Here is a 10,254-nt window from a genome sequence, read left to right as displayed (position 1 = left end):
CATGACCCTTCACCAGGAGAACCAGCTAAGGGCTCCAGAGTCCTGAGATGGGAGGGACCATGGCAAAGTGAGTGTCGGGATGAACAGAGGAAAGAAGGTCGCAGTCACCCAGATCCTGAAAGACCTCCTGGAGAGGGGGTGGCTCAGATTTGGGGTCTGGACCATCTGCCCCAGGCTGGCTGGCCCGTGACTCAGATGCAGGCCTCAAAGCTGTGGCAGGACGTGATGTCAGCATCCTCAGCTGGCCTGGTCCGGGGGCTCAGCCAGGCCCTGGCTGGGCTCCCCAAGGAGGTCACCTCCAGCCTAGTACTGAAAACTTAAAGCCCAACCAGCTTGGCTCTTTCTCAGGATGTACAAACCAATTTAATAGGACAGAGTCAGATAAGCCCAGAGAATAGCGGGCTTTGCAAGAGGCCCAACGGAACCCCCAGGCCAGTGACTTTCAAATGCAACTGCCTCCCACAGGGAGGGTAAGTGCACCAGAAGACTCCTACTTGGCCTCTAGAAGGAGCCAGCCCAGACTCATTGCTGTTAGCTGTGTGACTCTGAGCACATTGCTTAGCTTCTCTGGGCCTCAGAGTTCTCATCTGCCAAAAGGAAATAATAACCAGGCCCACCTCACAGAGTCATTGTAAGGACTTCACGAAATAATGCAGGTGAAGCAGCTGGCTCAGTGAGTGGAAGTCATTGCAAAATAGATCTCACCGTGCTTTTCTTGTCTTTTTTGTAGGGCTGCACCTGTGGCATATGGAGGTTCCCAAGCTAGGGGTCTAATCTCGGATGTAGCCGCTGGCCTACACCACAGCCACTGCAATGCCAGATCCGAGCCGCATCTACAACCTACACCACAGCTCACAGCAACGCCCGTTCCTTAACCCACTGAGCGAGACCAGGAATTTAACAACTACCTCACGGTTCCTAGTCAGATTCGTTTCCACTGCGCCACGATGGGAACTCCTGCTTTTCTTACTATCAGGTGGGATTGTTTTAGTGGGAAACACAAACTCATTTAAACTAGCTATGGCAAGAAAAAGAAGATATTGCCTGGGGAGGGGTATGGAAGTTACTGAAAGGAGCCCAAGGTACCACCTAGAATCCCAGTCCAGGACCCAGTCAGCCTCTGGAAAGGGTGCAGTCAGGGCTGAGCGCCCAGTGGGTGCCCAGTGGGGCTCCCCGCCTTTTCTTACCTGCTGCTCTATTGTTTCTTCATCTTCTTCACAGCCCCTGGCTCTGTCCACCCCTCCAGCCAGTAGTAGAAAGCACGGCAGTCAATAGCCCCAAAGCCTCTACATGTGAAGACAGCCAGCCTTCGCTGAAGTCTTCTGGTTCTGATTCCAAATTCTCTGCCGAAGTCACAGATTGGCTCAGCGTGGGTCACGTGCTCACCACCTGGAGAAAATCAGTACAGCAAATCCCACCTGAAACCTGTGGCCAGTGAGGATGGGGAGGAGCTCCCGCAAAGGGGCAGCACTAGGCAAGGAAAACCATAATGTCTCTTGTTTGCTCTGGGTTATACCCCCCCCTCCGGCCCAGTCAGACCCAGGACCCCCACCCCGACCTCCAGCACAGAAGCGAGGCAGGTGGGCACTGCCCTCCTCCAGACTGGCTGATTTTATTGGTTTGTAAAACACACACACACACACACACACACACACGCACAAACGCCCTCCCTACCCCCTGACGCACAGAGCAGAGCCTTGTGATTGGGAATCCAGATCACAAAGCCTCTGATCTGCAGTTCTGCCTTTCAGTGCAGGCGCTTTGAATACAGTGTATAAAAACACTGTGTTTGAGGAGCTCCCGTTGTGGTGCAGCGGAAACGAACGTGACTAGTATCCACAAGGACTCGGGTTTGATCCCTGACCTCGTGCTCGGTGGGGTTAAGGAGCTGGCATTGCCGTGAGCTGTGGTGTAAGTCTCAGACACGGCTCGGATCCCATGCTGCTGTGGCTGCGGTGTAGGCCGGCAGCTCCATTTCGACCCCTAGCCTGGGAACCTCCACATGCCGGGGTGGGGTGGGGTGCTAAAAAGCAAAAGAAAACAAAAAAGCAAAAACAAAACACCACTGCGTTTGAACTGGGTGGGCACACATACCTACAGTCTAAAACAGGCTGCCTGCTGCCCTCTGAGCCACCTTCCACATGGGGTGCCTGCTTGGTCCCTGTGGGCATGTGGGTGGGGAGCCTTCACCGGGTTCGTCTTCACTCCAGCAGTGGGGCTTTCTAGCCACCATGTCACCTCTGCCTATCTCCAGGCTCCAGGAATACAGCCTGGTCGAAGGTGTGAGCTGCTGGCTGAGTCAGAGCCTATGAAAGGCAAGGAGGGGAGGGCAAGGGGGGTTCCCTGAGAAGCCAAGGCCCCTGCTGAGCCCTGGAGGCCAGGCAATCCTGCCTTGTTGAAAGCCCAGGGACGTGTGGGAGGCCCTGCTTTCAGACATCTCCACAGCACCTGAGCTCTTACGCAGACCTTTCCCACCCTCATCATGCTCTTGAGAAGCACGGCCACATTAGAGACAGAAAAACTTGAGGCTTCAAGTCACCCAGCATGTCCAAGGCAGAACTGGAGTTCCACAGCAAGGCCTGTGCTGGGTGGATCTCCCACTCTGCCTCCAGACCCAGAGGGGGCTCAGAGTGGGGCCTTGCCTCCCTTTGCCCACTCCCAGGTCCCATCCTCTGTGGCTCCCATTCTTCTCCAACAGCACTGACTCCATGGCCCCCATGTGCTATGGCCATCCACCTGTGCCATGTGATCTGGGCACGGGGGTTCTCAGCCCCAGCATCTGGCCTGTCAGGCCTCAGACCCCCGGGACTAGCAGGACAGCTCTTCTCAAGGGCCCCCTAAGTGCCTTAAGAGCCACCTCCTGGCCTTGGTTTACAGCATTCCCCTGGTCTAGGGGCCCTCACAGCCTCCTGCTCTGCTGTCCAGGCCAAGGTCAGAAGTCCAAGAAGAGCCCCAGCACCCGCCCTGCGGCCTCTTCACTCACAGCTCCACCTCCTCAGGAACCACAAGCTCTTCGGTGGCATCTCGATTTCTCCCATGGACACATGGGGTAGGAGGGAACTCCAGAACCACAGAGAGCTGGAAGGGGGATGTGTCTGCTTGGCAAGAAGCCAGTCTAAAGGCGAGTCCATGGAAGCAGCCAGTCGAAGCAGTGAATGTGTCAGGGAAGGAAGAGAAAGATCCTCAAAGGCCCTGTGGAGACAGAACCAGCCATGTGCTTCTTGTACACAGGCCTTTGCATATGCTATTCCTTTCAGTGGGAACACGTTTCCTATCGTCTGTCCTCTGTGTGGCAAACTTGGCCAGTTATGACTTCCAGTGCCTATTCCCCAAATCCTCCTTAGTAATGAAGCCCCAAGTCTTAACTAGTGGGGCACATGGCCACCCACAATAAAGAATATGTTTCTTAGTCTCCCTTAAAGTTAGATTGGCCATAAGATGGAGCCTTGCAGTGGTTAATGAACTCCACTAGTATCCATGAGGACACGGGTTCAATCCCGGGCCTTGCTCAGTGGGTTAAGGATCTGGCGTTGCCGTGAGCTCTGGTGTAGGTCGCAGATGTGGCTCGGATCCAGTGTTGCTGTGCCTGTGGTGTAGGCCAGCAGCTACAGCTCCAATTCAACCCCTAGCCTGGGAACCTCCAAATGCTTCTGGTGCGGCCCTAAAAATACAACAACAACAACAAAGGTGGAGCCTTGACAATGACTTCTAAGTGCAATGTATAACTTCCAGGAGTGTCCTTAAAGAAACACAGTTGATGGAGCTCCAACAGCCAGCTGGCACCAGGAGGACCGTGTGGGCCAAAGGCCAAGCACATGGAACAAGATAGGGGGAACCTGGGTGTCAGTCACCACAGGGCACCCTGTGAGCCCTGGACTTCCCACCACCTGATTTCTAGTCGAGTCAGAATAAGCTTCTGTCTTATTTAAGTCACTGTTGTTCTATGTTTTCATTAGGACCTAACTGATAAAGTCAGCAAACTCCTTATCCATCTTTCGAACCCAGCTCACTTGTCACCTCCCCCAGGAAGACTTCCTAATTCCCAGGTAGAATAAAATCCCCCCAGACTTGACCATGCTCCTATTTTCATTTTTATGCCTTTACGTTACAACTTACCTGTTTAAGTGTGAGCTGTACTTCTCAAAAACACTGAAATATCTAGCTTGGAATCCCTGGACACTAGTAATCATAAAAGTAGTGAAACAATAATGTTTCCTGAGGACTTATACTGAGTCAGGCACTATTTTAAGAGTTTGTTTGTATTACTTAATTTACTCCTCATAGGAACTTAAAGAGCTGGGCTCAGTTTACAGATGAGAAGGCACAGAGAAGCTAAGTAAGTTGCCTAAGGTCACACAGCTAGAAATTGACAGAGCTGGGATTGAAATCCCAGGAGTCTGACAACAGAGTCCAAGTTCTTAGCTTGTCATTCTTGTCATAGGAGCTCCATTAATTTGTCATCGGAAGAACTTCAAATGGGATATGGGGGAAACCACACAATTCCCCTCACTTTCCTTCAAAAGAGTAAAACAGGAGGAGAGCCCTCACCATCTGCCTGGGAACCATGGAAACCAAGACTCAGGGCTCTGAAAGGGGTTATAAGTCCTAGGAATCCATAGAAACCCATGCATATCTGTATCTGCCATGGATTGCCACAATAATGCTGTGTAACAAACAACCCGGAACTTCATTGGCAAATCTTCACTATGCTCATGAGTTGGTTCATTCATTTGGCTCCCCTAGCTGGGGTCAACTGCTGACTTAAAATGGCCTCGACTGGGATTATGAGGTGACTTGTCCCAGCCATATGTCTAGCTGGCATGTTCTTGTGACCATGGCAGAAGAGAAAGAGAAAAAGAGGAAACTTGCAAGTATTTTGCCAACCCTCTGCCTGTACCAAGTGGCTAGCATCCTATCAGCCAAAGCAAGTCACAGAGCTGACCCCATCACCATGGACTGGGTCAAACATTCGATCCTGGGTTGGAGGGCTTTGCAGAGTTACTGGATGAAAGATGTGGATACAGGGAGGGGTGAAGAATTGAATACAATTGATCTACAATGTCCGTGTTCCTTACTAGACCATGGATTCATTCTTCAAGGGATAATTTCTCTTCACTGGGCTGAAAATTCTGTCCTAGGATGGTTAGAGTTTGGTAGGAGGAGAAGGACCAGAGAACTCAGCCATTCCTATCTATCTGTGACTTTGAGAAAAACATTTGACCTCCGCTCAGAGTCTCAGTTTCCTCATTTGTGGAAAAAGAAAGAGGGATACCTGCCCTCCCAGGGCACAGAATTCAGGGGGACAATTGAGACCTGGGCTCTGCCCAGTTTTCTCTTCTGCAAAATGGAGGTAATGATGGCTCCCATCTGGTAAGGACGCGGCGAGGATCAGCAAGAATCCAGTGAGTCAACATCAAGGGCTTAGGGATCTGTCAGGCTTGTAGCAAGTACTGGCCTTCAGGAAGAGTTGGCCCTTGTTATGCACTTGAAATATCCTGTCTCTTCCTTCCTGGCTCCTGTTCAGTATTGTAACTTTGTGCTGATGTGTGCGGCTATTTGTTGAAGGTCTTTGTCCCCCGTGTGGAGTGGGAGATCCCTGAGGGAGGGCACCATACTCAGCGCTGTATCCGTGCAGGGCACAGAGGGAGGCTCCAAGAAGTGTTTATGGAATGAGCAGCTGCATGAAGGGAGGGATGGATGAGGACAAGGATCGGGGAGGGCGCGGTCTGGCAGGTGTAGAAAAGCCTTCATTATCCAGTCAGGGTAGCCTAGTTCAAGGTCCATTACCAAATCCAATCTCTTTCCTTCCACAAATCTTAGATTTACTGAGAATCTGCCCCACATATTCCCAGATCCCATGCCAGCAGTGTACCCTCCTAGGAGAAGTTGGTCCCTGAGGGCAGCCACCTGCTCTGTATTCCCATTCCTTAGTGCCCTGAAACCTGAGGTCTCTCCTGCATGGTGGGAAGGATCACAGAACAAAACCCGCTGACCACACTCCCTACCGGACCCAACATCTCGCTGAGGAGCTGATGTGGCTGTTGGGCTCACTTCACAGAGGAGGAAACTGAGGTTGCTAAGTGACCTAGCAAGTCAGTTCTGCACTGCACAGAAAGAGCCAAGTGACCAGCCCAGAGCACCCCAGGGGAGTAGACACTGGGCAGAGCCAAAACCTGGGGATCCAGTGTCCTGCATGGGCCTCAAACCCTGGAGAAAAAGAACCTCAGGCTGCAAGGGCCGGCAGAGGCAGTCTCAGCCCTGGTTCACGCCAGCCAAGCATCAGCAGCAAAGTGCCGCCCCAGAGGGTCACTCCAGCCGGGAGGTGATATACTCACAACTGCTGGCCAACTGGCCACCCCTACTAGGACCACTGTCACCCCTAGGGGGTCTCACAGTTATTTTATGCTGACCACAGTGCTGATGGGCAGTTCCGATGGTCCCGGATTATTTGAAATGAAAAATGAAGACTTAATCAACGCCATGTGGGAGCAACGCTAACCTGCCTCTATGAGCCTCTGCTAGGACCCTTCATGTACATCTTACAGGACCCTTGAGGCGAGGCTCAATATTTCCAATGGGCAAATGGGAAGCTGAGGCTGGAGATATTAAATTATTGGCCCAAAGTTACCCAACTAGGCAGTGGGAGAAGCTGGGGTATCCTAGCGGGCAGTGACTTTGGAATCATCTCCCACTCATTCATACAAACTTTGTTGCTTGGTCTGCCCTAGGGGGAGGGGGAGGGAGGTCATTCCCTTTCATCAGTGGAATTTTTCTTCAACTATTTGTCTGGCAAACATAAAGCTTTCAAAATATTCAATCACACCAGGAAGGAAGAGGTAGCAGGGTTCCTTGGTGGACATCCAGCTCGTGTGCAGGGCTCAAGTCCCCAACAGGACCATCGCCCTTGCTCCATCCTCTGGTAACAGGAAGCCCAATGCCTCCAGGGGAACACATCCATCCTGGCCGAACACTTTGGACTTGCCCTTCCTGGGGCTTGCAGACACCGTCCTAGGCATTCTCCAGAGCCAGCCACCTCCAATGCGTCTCCTTTTCTGGGGCCAGTCGCCTCTCTTCTCCCAGGGAGATCATATGTGCTCACGTAATGGGGCTGTGGTTTCCACCCAGGCTCTGAAGCCAAACTTCATGAAGTTTCAAATATCCCCAAGGCCCGGGAGGAGGAAGGCCGCCGAGCAGGGAAAGGGCTGCATCTGGTCTGCGTTACCCAGTAGCTGCCACCGTCTCAAACCCTGTTGGGGAGCAGGGCAGGATGGGGTGCAGGGGCCCGAGGGGGAGGGCTGAGCTCCCTGCCAGCCTCCCTCCAGCCATCCCAGCCCTTCCCTTAGGACCTCAGGGCTGAGAAGGCCCTTCCCAACATCAAGGCCAGATGTCCCATTTCATAGGGGTGGGAGCTGAGGTCTGAGGTGGTACAGGCAGCTACACAGCAGGACCGTGAGGCATTCAGGGCTTCTGATCCAAATCAAGAGTTCTTTCCACTGGCCCACACCAGATACTTAAAACCTGGCAAGTCCAGGGCAAAGCCTTCTTGTGGGGGGGGGACACTGCCTCCTCCTCCAACACTCACATGCCCTCAGGATGGCACAGACCAGTGGCTACTGGTGGCCAGCCCAGGGGGAGCAGAAAGTGGCGCTACAGACTCACGTGACTTCACCATGAGGTGAGGAAAACACCAGTGCCACGAGAGTGATTCACAGAGGCTTGTGAGAGTGCCAAGCAGAGAACAGAATGGGGGGGTGGCGGGGGGGAGGTTCTCAAAACACATGCTTTTTGACCAGCAAAAACTAGCCCCCACCCAGGCTCATCTTCACAGACTGGGTTCAGCACTTGCTGCTTGAGCTCCTGGCCCAGCCTGGTCCTCCCTCCCGCTGGGCCCATGGGTCACCCACTGGGTTCTCACAACAGCCCCAGTTCATAGAGGAGGGAACTGCGCCCTCTCCTCTCTGAGCTCGGACCCTCTGCTGGGTTGCGGGGAGCCTAGCTCCTCACTCCAACCACTTCTCTCCACTTCAGAGCCTGAGTCAGGGCAGGTGGGGCCTCCCCCCACCGCATGGGATGGCTTTGCTTCCTGGTGCCCCCCAGACCTTTGCCCTGGGCTCCACCCAGGGTCCAGCTGAGCAAGGGGCAGAGAGCAGAATGGTTATGACCTGATTTTGTTTCTGCTCTTGTTCTTTGGCCACAAGACGCCTACAGGATAAAGTTGCATATAAATAAGAAAAAAAGGAGATGTGTTTTCCTATCTCTGCATCCCCATCCCAACAACTTAATGATTAAACTTTTCTAAGCACAAAAAATTTGAGTCGTGCTGGAAAAATGTAAGCAATGCTTATTCTTTATCCTTGCTTCCTGGCCAGAAAGAGAGAGAGAGAGAGAAAGGAAGGAAGGAAGAAAATTAAAGAAAGAAAGAGAAAGGGGGAAGGAAAAAGAGAGGAAAGGAGGGAGGGAGGGAGGAAAAAACGAATGAAAACTTCCCCCAATTCATGAGAACGCAGATTAGAGAATGAGGGATCAGGAGAGCTCGACATTACACGGTTCAGATCGCATCTCGGGAGTACAGCCTGATGTGGGTTGCCTGCTCCTCCACAGAATTTTTAAGAAAGTGAAGTCCTCAGGGCACATAGCCCAGCCTAACATTAATTCTCTAAACTTTTGGCTATTCCTTAAAATTTTTTCCCCATTATGCCTCTGAAACAAAGTTAGAAATATTGAGAACATTGGAAAGGTTGATTGCCAATATGCCTACCAGCATAGGTCAATTAAACACAAACATACACATGCTCCCATACACAATTACATATGTACAATTCAATATATATCTTATTTTCATCTTGCTAAAGACCTTGCATTTACCTCTCAGCTCTGGGCATGTCTGCACCTCAGTTTCCTCATCTACAAAAAGAGAACACTGGTGATACCACCGAGAGCACAGGTGGTAATGTGTGGGGAACGTCCTGTTACTATTGCTGATGTCCCAGGCTCATCCACATCTTCAAGGACCCTGTTCATTCCTGCCTCTGCTCTGCCATCTTCAGTGTATCAGACTTGTTCTCTCTTGGACCCAAAGTGGCTGCCATAGTTCCAGCATCACATGTAGACACCATAATGTCCACAAGTGGAAGAGGAGCCGTCATATGTTCCGTGGGTCTCTCTTTCTCACATCCTTCTCTCTTACAATGAGGGAACTCCTTCCAGAATTCCCCTAACTTCCCTCCACTTCTAACAGACCAGGAGGCATTACATGCCCGCCCCTGAACCTGCCTCTGGAAGGAGTGGACCATCACTGCTGGCTGAGACCAGTGAAGAGCCTCCCCTGAAGCCAGCGGCGGGACAGAGGAGTAGCGTGGCTGCTCAGCCAGCAAGGGAGAAATGCCAGAGTGGATGCGGATCAGGTGGGAAGCACTGAAGAGTCATTGATAACCTCTCTGTGTCTCAGCTTCCTCAACTATAAAAGGGAAATAATAGTTGCTACCTCTTAGGGTTACTTCAGTACCCTTATAGTAGTGCCTGATACATACTCCTCAGTCAATATATATCAGTGTGTTATCATCACTAAATCACTCCTTTCTAATCAAAACGCTCATTCTTGGAGTTCCCACTGTGGCACAGTGGGTTAAGGATCTGACTGCAGCGGCTTGAGTCCCTGAGGAGGCACAGGTTCATCCCTGGCCTGGTGCAGTGAGTTAAAAGATCCGAGAGCTGAGGCTCGGATTCAATCCCTGGCTCAGGCTCTTCCATACACTGTGGGTGTGACCATTAAAAACAAACAAGGAGTTCCCGTCGTGGCGCAGTGGTTAACGAATCCGACTAGGAACCATGAGGTTGCAGGTTTGATCCCTGCCCTTGCTTAGCGGGTTAAGGATCCAGTGTTGCCGTGAGCTGTGGTGTAGGTCACAGACGCGGCTCGGATCCCGAGTTGCTGTGGCTGTGGTGTAGGCCGGTGGCTACAGCTCTGACTGGACCCCCTAGCCTGGGAACCTCCATATGCCTCAGGAGTGGCCCTAGAAAAGTCAAAAAGACAAAAACAAACAAACAAACTCTCGTTCTCTAATTAGTTCAATGAGGTCCCAGGAGGAAAGCAAATCTAGCAGTGGGACAATTGGGTGGTCTCTTCTTCTCACTCTGGGTCTCAGTTTCCTCATCTCTCTCCCATGACCAGCATTGGGGGGTGCACAGCAGGGGTTCAGATTGTGTTCCTTTTCTCTTACTAACACCATGAGTGAGCAGGAAATGTTTATTGAG

This window comes from Phacochoerus africanus, chromosome 2 (assembly GCF_016906955.1).
Source record: "Phacochoerus africanus isolate WHEZ1 chromosome 2, ROS_Pafr_v1, whole genome shotgun sequence".
Classification (NCBI taxonomy): Eukaryota; Metazoa; Chordata; class Mammalia; order Artiodactyla; family Suidae; genus Phacochoerus; species Phacochoerus africanus.
The sequence above is the reverse complement of the archived record's forward strand: the minus strand, read 5'-3'. Positions refer to the sequence as shown.